This window comes from Erinaceus europaeus, chromosome X, assembly GCF_950295315.1.
Source record: "Erinaceus europaeus chromosome X, mEriEur2.1, whole genome shotgun sequence".
Classification (NCBI taxonomy): Eukaryota; Metazoa; Chordata; class Mammalia; order Eulipotyphla; family Erinaceidae; genus Erinaceus; species Erinaceus europaeus.
The window spans coordinates 68,516,027-68,531,651 of record NC_080185.1 but is presented as its reverse complement, the minus strand read 5'-3'; the positions used below and the strand labels follow the sequence as shown (position 1 = coordinate 68,531,651).

Here is a 15,625-nt window from a genome sequence, read left to right as displayed (position 1 = left end):
AGAGAGAGAGGTAAAGACACCACAGCACCAAAGCTTCCCCCAGTGTGGCTGGGACCAGGCTCAAACTTGGTTCACTTGCTTGGCAAAACAGACACCCTCTCTGCTGATCTATCTATCTTGCCAGCTATCCTATACATCATTTATTTATTCATTCACTTTTAAATTTATTTATTCAAATATTTATTATTTATATATTTATTTATTTTACCATAGCATGGTGGTACCTAGGAAAACCTGAGACCTTGAAACCTCAGGCATGAAAGTTTTTGTATTATAACCACTATGTTATCTCCCATGCCCTCCTATGTATGTATATATGATCAGCACGATTAACTCATAGTTTCCCAGTAGTTTCCCAGGTAGTAAGTGGGACTAAGCTTTCCTGGAGGAGTGGAAGAAGTATCTCTGGTAGTTTCTGAACACCCTAAGCAAATCCTCAGGGGATTGCCTTCAGAGTCTATTCCTATGGAGACTTATTTCCAATACAGTGTCAGCTATGCCACTCACAGGCATGTGATTAAAATGCACTTGTAAGTGATTCTGATCCTAATTTGTAACCTTTAATTAATTGCTACCCTTTCTGGTTTTCAGTTTGTACAATTAAAGGACTAGAGTGTTAGGGGACACAATCCCTTTTGAATTCTGTTCAATGTTATAAGGTTCCCTACTTTAGAAGCCTCTTCCCAGTTGTAACCTATTCATATACATGAGGCCTTATTAACTGGTGGCAGCATTTCTCCGTTTCTGCCCTGACTACTTTGGATTTTTTTTAAGTTTTTTTTTAATATATGAATTTAAAATAGCATAATGAGGAAAAGCATTGTAATAGGTAAGCAAAGATGGGAACAAGGTAAGAAAGTGAGCAAAAGAGTATCTGTTATGGTATTTAATTGGTAGGTTTTTTTTATTTTCTCACTTCATCATTGAAAGAATTCAGCATCTAAAATTTTGGTAAATCAACAGTAGAGAAAATCTTGATGTACTAACAATTTTTGCCTTTTAATATAAGATAACCATACTGGATAAACTTAGTCCTCTTTAGATCAGTGTTTGCTTGAACTTTTGCTTTGCAGTCAGTGCCCTCCCTGGTGTTCTATGCATCCCACAATCTTGAGGTGAGGGGTATAGTATTTCATAGTAATATTTCTATACCTAATGGATTTGACATAAATTAAAATGTGCCATTAAGATATGCCATCACTACATGTCCCTGATTTTAGTACATATTTTCTTTTAAAACATTTTATTTAATTTAATGAGAGAGAGATACAGAAAGAAAGACAGACAGACTAGAACACTGCACAGCTCTGGCTTATGGTGGTGCTGAAGAGTTATTTAGTCACTGGTCCCTCACTATTTTGAGCTGTTTTTGTTTGTTTCAAAATAGACTGAAAGAGAGATGGAAAAACACCATAGTAGCACAGATGCTTCCCTAATGTACTTGGGGCCAGGTTTACGCCTGGGTCATGTGTATGACAAAGCAGACAACCTTGCTGATGAGCTATCTTGTTGATTTTACAATTTATGTTACTACATAGAATAAAATCACTCATGTCCATGGTAATTCTTTATATATATTATTTATTTACTAGGTAGCGACAAATCAAGAGGGAAGGGGGGATAGAGAGGGAGAGAGACAGAAAAACACCTGCAATACTGCCTCACTCTTGGAAAGCTTTCCCCCTTCAGCTGGGGATATGGGGGATTGTACCTAGATACTTACACATTATAACAAGGGCCTCTATGCTAATTCTTTTGAATATGATTTATTTTAGAAATTGTATATTCTGTTGATTTTACTAAAGGATAACAAGAATAGAGAAATATAAATATTTCTACTTTTCTATCCTTGACCTGATCTCTCAGTCATATCTGGATTTCACACTTAAACAGGGTGCCATTTGTAATTTACTTTGACCATATTTAGGAGACTTTCTGTTAAGACTGTCTATTATAATAACGGGTTTAATGGCATTTTGTATTTAAAAATAATTTTGTCAAATATTTAATTAATTAATTAATTATTTGTTTGTTTGTTTTGGATAGAGAGAGAAATTGAGAGGAGAGAGAGGGAGATAGAGAGGGGTGATAGAGAGATTCACTTATAGCACTGCTTCACCACTTATTAAGCTACCTCCCCATTTGGGGACCTGAGGCTTCAGCCAAGGTCCTTACAGTTTGTAATGTGTGTGCTCAATCAAGTTTGCCACTGCCCAGCTCCCCAAATTATTTGAAGGAGGGAGGGAGGGAAGGAAAGAGGGAGGGAGGCAGGGAGGGAGAGAGGTGGAGGAGAAAGAGAAATAAAGATTGGACCTTTGATCTCTGTGCACATGCAGGAAAGTTTGATGTACTTCCTTTGTGATACTTCCCTAGTCCTAGAATTAACATTTAAAATATATATAATGAGCAAAGAAGACAAAAAAGTTAAAAAATTTAATACATATAGTAACCAGGATTTGTGTTTTGGTAATAGTTTTGGAAGCTAAAAGCACTACCTTGTAAATAAATAAATCAAAGAGATGAATTTAATAGACTACTTGACATTGTCTCAAACAGGCATGAGGGAATTTGAATGCGCTTAAATAACAACTTATTGGTAATATAAGGCTTTTCAATGGATTTTATTAGTAATTTATTTTATTAGTAATTTTGCAAAAACGGTATCATCTGTTTTCCATCTACACCATGCCTCGGCCTCGCGTGAGCTTAATGTGCAGCTTGGCGATACGAGAATCTGGCATGAAGCCCAGCCAGTCTATCTTGGCATTACTCTCGATCGCACTCTGTCATTTCACAAACATCTCATAAAAACTGCAGCAAAGGTGGGCGCGAGGAATAACATCATTGCAAGACTGGCCAGCTCCTCATGGGGTGCGAGCGCTTCCACACTACGATCATCCTCTCTGGCATTATGCTATTCCACTGCAGAATACTGTGCCCCAGTATGATTCTGTAGCCCCCATGTCCACTTGGTAGATTCCAAATTATATTCCTCCATGAGGATAATTTCTGGAACCATCCGTTCCACCCCGGTTCCATGGCTGCCAGTTCTTAGCAACATCACCCCGCCAGATATTCGTTGGGATGCGGCATCATCTAAGTTCATTTCCCACGTCTACGCTCGACCGGACCTGTCAATATACGCGGATATCTTCGCCCACCCTGTTCAACACTTGACGTCTCGTCACCCAATCTGGTCCACTACGCCTACACTGAACTTCTCTGTTCCAGTCTCTTGGAAACAGAGCTGGCAGTCAGCTAAGGTAAAGAACAAACACCTCATCACAGACCCCTGCAAGCGTCAACCCGGCTTTGACCTAGCACGTTATGATTGGGCTCTCCTCAATCGCTATCGAACAGGTCATTCCATCGCTGGGGAGCCAGAGATGACCCGAACTGCCCCTGCGGCTACAGACAGACTATGACCCACATAGTCAACGACTGCCACCTCTCCAGATTCAAAGGAGGTCTCGAAACTTTACATCAGGCTCAACCTGATGCTGTTGACTGGCTACGGAAGAAGGGCAAACGCTAGAAGAAGAAGTAACTTAATATTGATTTAAACTATTATAATTCTGCTCTGTTCCCACCATCAGAGTTCTCCCAGTGGCTCATTTTCCTATTTATCCTTATGGAATTTTCCTTTGTCATGTAGAAACTATTTAATTTGATATAGTACCATTTATTCAATCTTGTTTTTATTTCCCTGGCCTCTGGGGTGACGTCTCCAAATTTATCTTACGTGTTAACATCATAAAATGTTTCATCAATATGTTCTTCTATGTATTTTATACTTTCAGGTCTAATATCCAGATCTTTTATCTACTTAGAGCTAATTTTGGTGTATGGTGTTAATTGGTGGTCTAGTTTTCTCTACATTTTTCTACATGTGTCTGTCCAGTTGTCCCATCAGCATTTGATAAAGAGACCTTCTTTCCTCGTTAGGCAGCTTCCCCCCTTTTCATATATAAGTGCCTATACATGTGTGGGTTAAATTCTGGGCTCTATCCTATTGCATTGGCTCATATGTCCATTTTTGTTCCAATACCACACTGTTTTAACTACTACTACCTTGTAGTATAACCTGAAGTGTCAGGCATTGTGATGCCTCCATTTTTCTTTTTCCCACAGGAGTGCTTTTTTAAAGTTCCACATGATTTTTTAGTAAGTTCTTTAATTTCCTGGAACTATGTCATTGGGGTTTTAATAATAATTGCATTGAACCTATAGATTGCTTTTGGAAGAATTGCCATTTTAATTATATTTGTTTTTTCAATCCATGAACAGGGAATGCTCTTCCATTTTGTGTCATCCTCTATTTCCTTTAACAGTATTTTAACGTTTTCATTGAAAAGGTCTTTCACCTCCTTTGTTAGATGTATTCATATGTATTTTAGCTTTTTGGTCTCAGCTGTAAATGGGATTGCTTCCTTCATTTCCCTTTTGTCTGGTCCATATGCTTTATAGAGAAATGCAACAAATTTGTAGATATTGATAATGTAACTTTTATGAATTTGTTATTTCCTGTATTTTTTGCGGAGTTTCTGGGGTCCTCTAGGTATATCAACACATCATCTACAAATAATGATCATTTAACTTCATTCTTTTCAGTTTGGATTTATTTGATCTCTCTTTCTTGCCTGATTGCAATACTAAGGACTTCTAGGACTATGTTGAATAGAAGTGGTGAGAGTAGACATCCTTTCCTGGTTCCTGATTTTAAGGAGGAATCTTTCAATTTTTTCCCTTTTGACTATGATGTTAGTCATGGGTTTGTAATATATAGCCTTTACTATGTTGAGCTATTTTTCTTTCACTACCAATTTCTTGTGGGTCTTTATCATAAATGTATGTTGAAGCTTGTCAGATGCTTTTATTGTATCTATATATAAAAATCATGTAATTTTTATCTTTATTTTTATTGACACAGTAGATTACATTGATTGACTTGAGTATGTTGAACCATCCCTACTTCCCAGGGATGAATTCTACTTAGTTTTGGTGGATTATTCTCTGTGCTGTTGAATTCGATTAATCAAGATTTTGTTGAGGATCTTTGCATCATTATTCATCAGAGATATAGGCTGATAGTTTTCTTTTATGGTGGAGACCTTCTCTGCTTTGGGGTCAAAGTTATGTTAGCCTGTTTGAATGTATTTGGGAGTATTCCCTCTTCTTCTATTTTCTGGAAGAGTTTGAGGAGTATGGGTGCTCTTCTTTGAGTGTTTTATAGAATTTGTTAGTATAGCCATCTGGACCCTGGCTTTTATTCTTGAGGAGGCTTTTGATTATTGTTTCTTTTTTTTTTTTTACTAGTGATAGGCCTGTTAAGTTTATCTACTACCTCTTGTGTCAAGGTTGGCAGTTTATATGACTCTAAAATTGTATCCATTTCTTATAATTTACCAATTTTTTTCTATAGATATGTCTATAGTAGCCTTCAATGGTGCTTTGCATCTCTACCTTGTCTGTTGTAATACCTCCTCCCACATTTCTGAGTGGTTTTACCCTAGCTTTATCTCTTTTCCTCTTAGAGAGTATAGCTAGTGGTTTCCTTTCAAAGAACTAGCTCTTTGTTTCATTTGTCTTCCTAATGTTCTTTTTGTTTTCTGTTTCATTCATTACTGCTCTGCTATTTATTTTCTGTCTTCTGCTGAATGTTGGGTCTCTTTGTTGCTTTATTTTTAGTTGGTTGAGATGGGTTGTTAGATGGTTTACTATTGCTTTCTCTTCTTTATTAAAGTGGGCCTGTATTGCCATGAACTTCCCTCTCAAGATTGCTTTTGCTCCATCCCATAGAGTCTGATAGCTGGTTTCTTCATTTTCATTGGTATCAAGTTAATTATTTATTTATTTTTTGATCTCTTCAGTGGTCCATGTATTGTTCAGAAACATGCTGTTTAATCTTCAGACTTTTCTTTTTGTGGTTGATTTCTAGCTTCATATCATCATGGTCTGAGAAGATCCATTTTATAATTTTAATGTTTACATATTTGTTTAGGCTGTCTTTGGGTCCCAGCGTGTAGTTAATCATTATGACTATCTCATGTGTACTTGAGAAGAATATGTATTCATTTCTTTTGGGATGGACAGTTCTGTATATATCTGTTAGGTCCATTTCATCTATGGTTTCATTTAAGATCTCTAGTTCCCTATTGCTTTTTGTGTCTGAATGATCTGTCTCTTGCTATGAGTGGTGTGCTAAGATCTCCTACTATTATTGTGTTGCTGTCAATGTCTTTCTTAAATTCAGTAAGTAAGTGTTTTATAATCGGCTTTACCTGAATTTGATGCATACATATTTATAATGGTTATGTTGGACTAATCCTTTGACCATGATGTAGTGTCCCTCTGTCTCTGCTTGTTTTCTTTACCCAAAAGTATTTTTTTATCTGAGAATAGAGTAGTTGTCTCTGCCCCTTTTTTCTATATTATTAGATTGAAATATCTTGCTGCAGCCTTTTACATTAAGCTTCCATTTGTCATTTCTTTATATATGTCTTTCATGAATAGATATGATGTCTGGATCCTGTTCTTTAATCCATGTGTCTCCTCTGAGTCTTTTTTGAGAGGTTAATTTTGGTCACTCACACTTAAGGTGATTATTTATGTGCTTTACTTATATTCATTCTGATTGTTGTTTTGAGTTGTTTTTTCTTTTAATTGTTGATTATTTGCCCTTTTATTTCTATCTGTCATTTTGTGTGGATGGGTTTTGTGATGAGTTCCTGACTGATTTTCTTGTACTTTCTGTAAATCTCTGTTTGTAGTTTTCTATTCTGCTTACCATAACTATAATAACTAATATAATATGTCTAAAGTTTTTTAAGTTGATTTTGAGTAACTTATATTTGATAGAAATGCTTATATATTAAATCACTTCTCTTTCCTGTTTTATTGCCCCCCCTTTTTTTACTGTGTTCTTAGTTCTAATTTACTGCTGTTCACCTAGCTTAGAATGTGTATTCCTTGACTTATTGTTTACTTGTGGGGTTTCATTCACTAATTCTGTAAGGTGGGGTTGATGGTGGCAAATTTCCTTAGTTTTTGGATATTTGAGAAGACCTTTATTCCTTCCTCGTATTTGAAACATAATTTACCAGGATACAATATCTGTGGCTGGAATTCTGTCTCTTTTAGCACTTTAAATATGCCACTCCGCTCTCTTCTTGCTTCTACAGTTTGTGAAGAAAAGGCTGGTGAAATCCTTATAAGTCTACCTTTGTATTAAATTTCTTTCCTTTCTTTCTCTAGCAGCTTGTAAAGATTTTTTCCTTGTCACTGCATTTTGATAGTTTGCAGTGATGACCCTTTGTATTGGTAATTTTGCATTCATGTAATGGGGTGTACTTTTTGCCTCTTTAATAAGTATATTCTGAGGATTGCCTAAGTGAGAAAAATTCTCATATAATATTTCACTGAAAATGGTCTGTGTTCCTTTCTTTCTGTCCTTTTCCTCTGATGAAGTCTACAGTTTCACAGAGTCACTTCACTGTTTCAAAGCCTTTCTTCTCCTTCATCTTGAAACTATAAGAGTAGGATAATTGTGTATTCTATATTAAATATTTATTTTGCATGAGTAAGTCTATTTTCTTTTCTTTTTTTTTGCCTCCAGGGTTATTGCTGGGGCTCAGTGCCTGCACCATGAATCCAATGCTCCTGGAGGCTATCCCCCCATTTTGTTGCCCTTGTTATTTTATCACTGTTGTGGTTATTATTGTTGTTATTGATGACATTCTTGTTGGATAGGACAGAGAAATTGAGAGAGGATGGGAAGACAGATAGGGGGAAGGATAGACACCTGCAGACCTGCTTCACAGCTTATGAAGTGACTCCCTGCAGGTGGGGAGCCGGGGGCTTGAACCGAGATCCTTATGCCAGTTTTTGCACTTCGTGCCATGTGCACTTAACCAGCTGCGCTACTGCTTAACCCCGGAGTAAGTCTATTTTCTAAGCCTTCTACCTGAGCTTAAAATCCACTCAAATTATCTTTCACTCCCTGCAGGTCTGTTTAATTAAAGCTATTCTTTGATGCTTCATAGCTTCTTAATGAACTCTGAAGTTATTCTTTCATGTTTTCTAATTTCATAGAGAACTGTGGTTGAAATTCTTCTTTCATGTTTTCTAGTTTCTTATAGAACTCTATTCTGAGCTCTTATTTTGTGTTTCTTAACCTCTTTGTGAAATATTCTTTTAACTCTTGAATATGCTTCTCAATACTGTGCTTAGATTTTTGGACAGTACTTATAGTTAGCTTTCTGTAGTCTTTCTCTGATAGTTTCTTTACATCTATAATTTCTGAGTCTTTTTTCATTTCTGTTTGACTAATATGACATGTTTCGTTGTTGTTGAAGTATTTTTGTTTACACATTTATTGTGTTGATTATTGTTGGCCAGCAGCTGGTGTTATATTAATCTCTGTGTTTTGCTTTTTTATCTGTTGGGTGGTGGAAGGGTGAAGGCTGGGGTTTGGTTTCCTTTTGTTTACTTGAGCTTTTTGTGTTCAATTGTTTTTATATCGGTTTCACTGTATGATTTCAGTCTGAAATCAAGCCTCAAGGGTTTGTTGCTGGGGAGCACCTGTGTTTAGAAAAGGAGATTGCTAACAGAGTGTGAGATCTTTGCATCAAACGAAAGGCTAGTAGTCAATATGTATATGTATATGTTTATGTATATGATGTATATCCAAACTCAGCAGCATCAACAACAATAATGAATAAATAAGCAAAAAATGATAACAACAAAAAATAAGACCCCCAATAAAAAGACCCCCCCAAAAGGGAGAGGATATGAAAAAATTTTCACCAGAAAACCAATAAACCAACAGACATGAAAAAATGCTCCAAGTCGGCTACAGAGTAGTAGCTGCTGTGTTTCTCTCCTCTCCTCTCTGGGTCAGCTAGGAATACCAAAGGAGACTACCTGGGACTGCAACAAGACAGGACTAGAACAACTTCAGGAATCCACCAAATCACTGGTGAGTGCAAACACATGTAGCTCATGGACAGAGAGGAGCCTAGGGTGAGATTAAGTGGCTGGTAGCTGTCCAGCAGTTTACCAGTTGAGACACCACCTCCAATTCGTTTCACCAACAAAAATATGTCTGAAGGGAGGAGAGGACTCCCCTAAGAATCACCAAATGCAACTGTGAGTCTCCATTGCTACTGCCCTCAGAATCTGGAGCAGTGTGGGGAGGGCCTTTGCTGACACCAGGGGACAGAGAACTAACTAGGAAAATGGAGAAGATCTATACCTCGGTGACCTAGCCATGGGGCTGTGAAAGTCTCTTTGCATAACCACTGGATTATCTCTGCCCCACCCTGCTTTATCTCTTGGTCAGGAGTCAGTGATTAAGCTAAGAAGCCTACTTACAGTTTAAAAGCACTTAGGCTTCCATAGCCTACAGGGAAGAAAAAGAACAAAAGAGGATTTTAAGCAACTATTCTCCAACTCAGAGATTGAAGTAATATTAAAACAACTGTTAATTTCCATAACTGTGAACCCTTTAACTACCTTACTTAGAAACAAGTCAATCCAGGCAAGAGTGATTAAGTAATTTGAAAAGTACTGATGAGAGAGGGACCTCAGAACTATACAGAATAGTTAAACCAATAAGAAGAAATATTAGATAAATGAACCAGGACAAGAGTCCAGCTAAAATCCCACTCAAAGGTGGAAACATAATATAATGAGGTCTACATCCAAACACTAGTTAAGAAAATAATCACAGAGATGAGTAAATAGTTTGAAAGAATTGTCATCAGAAATGCAGAAACAACAAATGAGACTCTCGAAGAAAACACTAATTATCTCAAGGTTACTAGAGAGCTAAAAGCTGAAATAGCTGAGCTAAGAACACAACTGGTTGACCAAGATAAAACAGCATCAGAACAGGGTAACAAAATAGATGAACTCCAGAAAACAGTAGAGGGGAGAGAGAATAGAATAAAGGAGACTGAAGACAGAATTAGCAAGAACGAGGACAAATTAGAGACAACTACAAAAGGAGTAAGACAATTCAAAAAGAGATTAAGAGATACTGAAAACAACAACAGAGACCTATGGTTTATCTTCAAAAGAAATAATATACCCTTTATTGGCTTACCAGAGGAAGAAAGAGAAGGAGAGGAAAAAAGTATTCTTCAGGACATAATCGCTGAGAACTTCTCTAGTCTAGACAACATAAAAACATAAAGGTTCAAGAAGCCCAGAAGGTCCCAAACAGTATTAATCTGGACTTAAAGACACCAAGAACATCATATTTAGTATGGAAAGGGATAAGGATAAAGAAAGGATCCTGAAGGCTGCAAGAAAAAAAAAACAGAGTCTCCTACAGAGGAAAACCCATAAGATTAGCAGCAGACTTCTCCACACAAACATTACAGGCCAGAAGATAATGGCAAGATAACTATTGAGTGCTCAATGAGAAAGGCTTTCACCCCAGACTACTGTATCCTGCTAGACTGTCATTCTGAATATATGGAGGCATAATAACCTTCTCAGACAAGCAACAGTTAAAAGAATCAACTATCACCAAGCCTGCCCTGAAAGAATTTGTTGGGCAGTACGCCAGCTTCTCCCTACTTAACCTGCAGTCTATTTACATAACCTGTTACCTAAGAACCGCCCTGCCTGCAGGGCACTGGTTTAATCCCACTAGGTTTGAACTGTCTCTTTACTCCGCCCCCTCTCCTTGTCACACCCTGATTTCCACCAATCTTTTTGCTCCACCCTATCTACGTCACATCCTGTTTCCATCCTACTTGGCGAGTATATATACAGCTGCTCCTCTGGTTGAATACACTGGGGATTGCTGTCAGTCAAGGAGTGTAACAGAAGGGATCCCAGAAGCAGAACTAGAAGCATACCAACAATCTCCCCTTTTCTTTTTAACTAATTGACCATAGTATCAGGAGTGTGGGGTGAACAGAAACCTATATCGTACAGGCATTAAAAAAAAAACTGGCACAAACTTGGAGGAACAAGTAAGGGAGCAACAAGAACCAGTGTGATGCCAAGGGAAGGCCTGAGGGGGGCGTTTCTTGCCTCTGTGGGCTTCTCTTGCCTCTGGGGCATTTCTTGCCTCGGGGGGCATTACCTAGCAAGGAGGGGGTCTATGTCCTATAGAGGCCCAAGGCAGCTGGCTGCAGTCAGTCTTTGAGAAACCCAGCAGTGTAAAGGGAAGCTGCTATAAAGTTGTGCAAAGTGTCCCAAGAGGTGTACCAGTGAGTCTGATAGAAGTGCCAGTCCAAAGCACATGTTCATGGAAGAAATGCCAGGGGGCGAAACGTTGCATGGGGAAGGTCAGCCACTGGAATTCTGCTCTTCTGTAGAGAAATTGAAAGCAGCAATTCACTTACTTATGAAACAAAACTTGTAGCAGGTTAGAAGTTTGCCACAATTAATAACTCTATTATAATTGGAAGTCTTTTCTAATATGATTTTAAGGTTGTTTAAACAGTTTAAACAATAAAATGTGGAAAGGTAAACAGAAGAACCATGGTTAAAAGCCTCAGGTATGAGAATCATTAGTATAACCATTGTGCAATCTATTGTTCCTAATTGAGAAGGTATTTGAGAGCTTTACATATCAATAAGGTCTTTTTTTAACCTTTTGTTACACCCATACCAGATGGAAACACACCCTAGGTGTGTGCAGGTTTTTTAAACGAACTTAGTTAAAATTTATTGATTTTTAACTAATTTTTACCTCAGACTTTAAATGTCAGTTAATTTTACCTTTATGAGAATTATGTTGAAAACTTTTTTCATTTAACTTTGCCTGGTAAGAATGTAGCCTTAAAATTACATTTCTAACCTTAAAGTCAATGTTTACCAAACTTCAAACACACACATAAACATGGTCTTCAATACACAAGGAGAAATACTTTTGTTACGAAGACATGTCATTTTAAACACGAATTTAGATCTGTACTGTCTTAGTTGTTCAGGGGGTGCGTTGTCCGGCAGTGGCCTCTTGCCCAACTTCACCTCCAGGAAGTGCAGGGTGCGATCACTGCATGGATGTCTGTGTATTCTAGCTCTTCTGCCATCAGAGCCAAGCTGGGGATCTTGGCCAGGGGGCCCAGTCCCGGCAGGGAGCCAATGGTCTCCGGTTGTTCCGGGATCTACCCAGACACCATAGCAAGAGGGCGGGCGGGCAGGCCATGCAGAAGGAGCGGGCCGAGGCGCCCCGGGGCGGGGGCCAGGATGGGCTGCAGCCCTGCCTGCCTTGTCTGCCTTGCCCACCTTTCTGACCCCGGCGGCTGAGCAGTGTGGACAGAGCCCGTGCCCAACGCCCCACGCCCCGCGGCGGTGAGCAGTCTCCTGCGGGTGGGCGGCAGGCAGAAACCAGAGTATGGCCCAGAGCAAAATGTTCCAGAGACAGAGAAACTGTCTCATGAAGAAAGGGCAGAGGCCTTTGGAAACCTCTTCATAAGTTGAAAAGCAGCCCATAGTGGATAGGTAGCCAAACATCTTCACTTATCTGGGAAATGGGCAGGTTAGGCCCCACATTAGGCACCATATGTCAGTCAAGCAATGTAACAGAAAGGATCCCAGAAGCAGAACTAGAAGCATACCAACAGATTGCCTTCTGGCTCTGAGAGTTCCAGAGTCTATCTCCCTCTCACACGCAGCAGCCTAGGCTGACTCCAGTTGAGTTCTCTCCAACCCAGAGAGCACTTGCTCAGGAAGAAGCATCCTCAGGCTAGCCCAGCATAATGGCACCCGAACAGGGACAGGAATCTCGGCTCCATACACATGCAGCAGACCAAAGAAGACCAGATAATTAAAGCCACCATGGCCTGCCTTTCAACTTTTGAAGAGGTTTCCCAAAGCCTCTACTCTTTCTTCATGAGACAGCTTCTGTGTCTCTGGAACATTTTGCTCTGGGCCACACTTTGGTTCCCCCTGCAAGTGGGATCCTGGAGACTCAAACTTGGATCCTTATGCTGGTCCTTGCAGTTCGCAGCACCTGCACTCAACACGCTATGCTACTGCCCAACTTCCCAAACACATTTTTTAAGGACAATAGAACAAATGCTTATCTGGAACCAAAAAAGACCTAGAATTGCCAAAACAATCTTGAGAAGAAAGAACCAGAGGCATCACACTCCCAGAATTCAAATTGTATTAAAGAGCCATTGTAATCAAAACTGCTTGGTACTGGAACATGAATAGACACACTGATCAGCGGAATAGAATTGAGATCCTGGAAGTAAGCCCCCACACGTATGGACATCTAAACTTTGACAAAGGTGCCCAGACTATTAATGGGGAAAGCAGAGTCTCTTCAACAAATGGTGTTGGAAAAAATGAGTTGAAATATGCAGACGAATGAAACTGAACCACTATATTTCACCAAGTACAAAATTAAATTAAATTCCAAGTGGATCAAGGACTTGGATGTCAGACCAGAAACTATCAAATACTTAGAGGAAAATATTGGCAGAACTCTTTTCTGCATAAATTTTAAAGACATCTTTAATGAAACGAATCCAATTACAAAGAAGACTAAGTCAAGCATAAACCTATGGGACTACATTAAATTAAAAAGCTTCTGCACAACAAAAGAAACCACTACCCAAACCAAGAGACCCCCTCACAGAATGGGAGAAGATCTTTACATGTCATACATCAGATAAGAGGCTGATAACCAAAATATATAAAGAACTAGCCAGACTCAACAACAAGAAACCAAATAACCCCCGTCCAAAATGGGGAGAGGACATGGACAGAATATTCACCACAGAAGAGATCCAAAAGGCCAACAAACACATGAAAAAATGCTCCAAGTCTTTGATTGTCAGAGAAATGCAAATAAAGACATCAATAAGATACCACTTCACTCCTGTGAGAATGTCATACATCAGGAAAGGTAACAGCAGCAAATGCTTGAGAAGTTGCGGGTCAAAGGAACCCTTCTGCACTGCTGGTGGGAATGTAATTTGGTCCAACCTCTGTGGAGAACAGTCTGGAGAATTCTCAGAAGGCTAGAAATGGACCTACCCTATGATCCTGCAATTCCTCTCCTGGGGATATATCCTAAGGAACGCAACACACCCATCCAAAAAGATCTATGTACACATATGTTCTTAGCAGCACAATTTGTAATAGCCAAAACCTGGAAGCACCCCAGGTGTCCAACAACAGATGAGTGGCTGAGCAAGTTGTGGTATATATACAAAATGGAATGCTATTCAGCTTTAAAAAAATGGTGACTTTACCATTTTCAGCTGATCTTGGATGGACCTTGAAAAGTTCATGTTAAGTGAAATAAGTTAGGAACAGAAGGATGAATATGGGATGATCTCACTCTCAGGCAGAAGTTGAAAAACAAGATTAGAATAGAAAACACATGTAGAACCTGAAGTAGAGTTGGTGTATTGCACCAAAGTAAAAGACTCTTGGATGGGTGGGTTGGTGGGGAGAATACAGGTCCAAAAACGATGACAGAGGTCCTAGTGGGGGTTGTATTTTTATATGGAAAACTGGGAAATGTTATGCATGTACAGACTATTGTATTTACTGTCGAATGTAAAATATTAATTGGCCAATAAAGAAATTTACAAAAATGCTCCAAGTCATTGATTGTCAGAGAAATGCAAATACAGGCAAAAATGAGATACCAATTCACCCCTGTGAGAATGTCATATATCAGAAAAGATATATGCTGGAGAGGGTGTAGGAGAGAGAAGAAAGGGGAAGAAAGAGATACCTACAGCACTGCTTCATTGCTTGCGAAACTTTACTTTCAGGTGGGGACCATTGTTCTTGTATTTTAGAACATGTGTGTTCTACTTCTTCTTTTTCTTCCTCCTCTTCCTTTTCCTCCTTTCTCCTCTTTATTTTTCTGCTTTCCTCATACTCCTTCTCTTCTTCCCTGTAGAACCACTCAGCCTAATTAGTGATAGTGCTGGGTATTAAATTTGGGGTATATCAGATGCAATTCCTATGAGCTACCACTGTACTCTTTGTCATTCATTTTTCTTGGGGAATATCTAGAATCTCTTTAGGTCAGTTCATATAGTGCAGCTTTTAAGTCTCATTTCTTTTTCATTTTTATTTATTTATTATTGGAGAGAGACAGATTGAGAGAGGTAGGGGAAAGAGATTAAGGGAAAGAGGAAAGAGACAGAGAGAAAACTGCAGCCCTGATTCACCACTCATGAAGCTTCCCCTCTGCATGTAGGGACCAGGGCTTTGAAATGGTCCTTGTGCACTGAAATGTGTAAGCTTAACCAGGTGTGACACCCCCTGACCCTGAAGCCTCTCTCTCTCTCTCTCTCTCTCTCTGTCTCTTTAACTGGTATACTCCTCAGCTCTGTCATATGGTGGTGCAGGGGACTGAAACTGTAACTTTAGATCCTCAGGCATGAGAAAGTCTCTTTGCATTTCCATTATGCTGTTTACCCCTGCCCCAAGTCTCATTTCTTTCCTAGTGCCTTGTGGGTATTCTAAAGTAATGATGAAAATTAAAATAAATGAGAGTCAAACAATGTGCTATAATAGATGAAATATAGTTATGTTAATGTTGATTCATTATGAAGCTTTAACCATTTTGCATGCTAATTTTGTGGGAAACCTGTGCAACTGAAATGCTGAATAAGAATTCTTGTACAAA

At 38.9% G+C, this 15,625-nt stretch overlaps 1 protein-coding gene across 1 annotated transcript in view; it reads left to right on the top strand.

Annotated features, from left to right (window-relative positions):
- DIAPH2 (diaphanous related formin 2) overlaps positions 1-15,625 on the top strand; it is an 816,245-nt gene that overhangs the window by 92,238 nt on the left and 708,382 nt on the right. The gene's annotated exons all lie outside the window — the stretch shown is intronic.